The sequence below is a fragment of the Polyergus mexicanus genome, unplaced genomic scaffold (assembly GCF_030449975.1).
Source record: "Polyergus mexicanus isolate NDT 795.1 unplaced genomic scaffold, iyPolMexi1.0 SCAF_22, whole genome shotgun sequence".
Taxonomy (NCBI): Eukaryota; Metazoa; Arthropoda; class Insecta; order Hymenoptera; family Formicidae; genus Polyergus; species Polyergus mexicanus.
Window position 1 is genome coordinate 988,700 of NW_027223342.1, and position 2,837 is coordinate 991,536.

Sequence of the window (2,837 nt, forward strand, 5' to 3'; positions counted from 1 at the left end):
TTGCCGGCTAATTATCATCGCCGGTAAATGAGCGTAAATTTACGCTCGTTTACGATCGTTTGTCATGCATTAATATAACTTTACTTTAATTAATATAATGCCAAGTTATCAATTAAAATTAATTGATTGAAATTCTTATAATAATATAATATTATTTATAATAATATATAATTTATATTAAAATAAAAATAATAAAGCATTTATATTTTATATAATTTAATAGATCGATAATTTGGCTTTACATCAATTAAAGTAAAACTTTAATTGATATAATAATATAGATGAATGGGCTATAACAAAATTAGTATAAAATCGATGCATGAATACATGAATAAATTATTACTATGTTATATAATTAATAAAATTATTTTAATGTCTTCATTAAACAAATGAAACAGAATTTATCAATCAAAAAAAAAATATTTTATATCCAAAAAATATATAATATTTTATATATAATATATAATATATAATATATATTATATAATATATAAAATATTTTTTTTATAATCTTTTTATATAATCTTTAATTTGGACTTTAATTTATTTTTGCAATAGATGCAATGCATATCAAGAGACCTTAATAAAAATTATTCCATTCAACTGTTTTAGCTCATCCATTTGAAAGCAATGGATTTATCTACAATCTACAATCTACAATCTACAATCTATATCTACAATTTCTATAAATCCATTACTTTAAAATTAAATAAAAGTTTGTCACTCACCGGCACTGATGCGCAACAGCGGAGTTGTTGGTCTTGAGGCTACGTCGCTACGTTGTCTGTAACATATAAATATAAAATCCAAATTATAGCGGCGAAATATAATTAATATTTCGAAATATTTATACATCCGATGAATACACAATACTAACAAAGAAACTTTATATAAATAAATAACTTTATAAATTATAAAAAGATTTTCTTTCACATTGAAACTTTTATAAGATTTATGTAAAAGTTTTTCTTTCCAATTTTCTCTTGTTTCATTCATTCAAATAATAAGACCGAATTAATGCACGTACGCGACTTTTAACTAATTTAACTAATATACAAATAATAAATACTCACCCTAGGGTTGCTCCGCCGATGCAGGAAGCCTCTCCTAGGCCTCCTCCTCCTCTCAGAATGTCACGGTCACTACATTGATCTGTAATATACAAATAGAAGATGCAAATTGTAGCAATACTCAAAATAATTAATATTTTAAAAAATTTATTATACACATTGAATTTTACATTCGATGGATATAATAATACGCAGATTAATAAAACAATCTTATAAATTTTGAAAAAAACACTACTACTAATAATTCCATACATAAGCTATAATCTAAAAGTAAAAACTTTTATAAGATTATAGCTTTCATATAAAAATCTTTTTCTCTAATTCTCTCTTGTCTAAATCATATAAATAAAAAGCCAAATTACGCGATTAATTATTTAAATTAAATTGTACGTACGCGATTAATAAATAATTAATATACAAATAACAAATTACTTACCATAGGGTTGTTCCATCGGTGCCCGATGCCTCTCCTAGGCCTCCACCTCCTCTCAGATTGATTCACACGCGCGATACTTTAAACGTCACTCCCGCACTTTTATTAAAAGATTACTCCCGCACTTTTATTAAAAGATTACTTCCGCACTTATACGCGCGATACTTTAAACGACACTCCCGCACTTTCGAATTTCGGCACGATCGAACCCCGCTTCACGTGAGAATCATACTTCGAGTCGACAGGTCGGGAATTCACCGATTACTTCGAACAAAGGTTAAGCGGAAGCGGAAGAAGACGAAATCGATGGATGGAATAATCGCGAATGGGGTTCGCTCAACTCTTGACCCGCGCCTGCTCCCATCGAGGGCCGACTAGAACATCGTTAGGAACGATTTCATACGAACCACCAAGTCTCTATCATACAGACTGAGCCGGGTTTATCGTAAGGCTGGTAGACGGGTCGAGAATGAAGATACCCACCTTCTACGTGCTAACAATCTAGCATTTCGAAAGCGGGAGATCAACTTCTCTAGCGAGCGAAAATCGAACCTAATTAGAACAGCCGACTCCTCAGATGCCAAACATGTCAGTATTTCTACAATGTGCTGTTAGACGGTACAAGAGAAGGGACCCATTAACGATCATTCCAAAACAATCGACCGAACTCTAACCGATTCGGGCCGAACCGTTCGTCGGAGCAGAACGTGCCCTCAACAGCCGATTCTCGAACCGAAGTTCAAGATTAACCGCGCGAACATGCATCTATACTATGCACGAACATACGTTGCTACGCGGCCGGCATTCACCTCAGCCGCGATACTGAGGCGTTTTAACGTTGCGCCTACATTAATATATTAAATTTATTAATACATAAATATTTATATAATATATAATATTAATATAGAATTAATATTAACTGATATTAATATAAAATTAATTATATTAATAGGTATTAATATATTAACGATTGCAACGCTGAGAGACATCCCATTTAGTCGGCGACAAAGTATGATCCTCGGTTACAATCGTGAAAACGAGATAAAAGTCCAACGCGAAGACGCGACGACGCGAAAACGCGATACCGCGACAACGCGACGCATCGTTGCTCGTACGGCACGATGACGGCAACGACGACGCACTAATGTGCGTTCAACGCACAAATGCGCGTGCCACATATGAGCCATTGTGCGACTCGTGGCAATGCTGTACGGACACGCGACGCGAAAGACGCGAAAGCCGTCCGCGACACGATGACGGTGCCGACGACGCGACAAGCCATCCGCGGCGCGATGACAGCACCAACGATACGGCGGGCCGTCCGCGGCACGATG

The 2,837-nt window shown here is 34.5% G+C and overlaps 1 long non-coding RNA gene across 1 annotated transcript; it reads right to left on the reverse strand.

Annotated features, from left to right (window-relative positions):
* Positions 1–727: 727 nt before the first annotated feature.
* Positions 728–2,490, reverse strand: LOC138942426 (uncharacterized). Its single transcript, XR_011448313.1, has 3 exons — positions 1,507–2,490; positions 1,074–1,152; positions 728–784 (listed from the first exon to the last, which is right to left on the reverse strand). It is a non-coding gene; the product is annotated as an uncharacterized lncRNA (long non-coding RNA).
* Between the last annotated feature and the right edge of the window lie 347 nt (positions 2,491–2,837).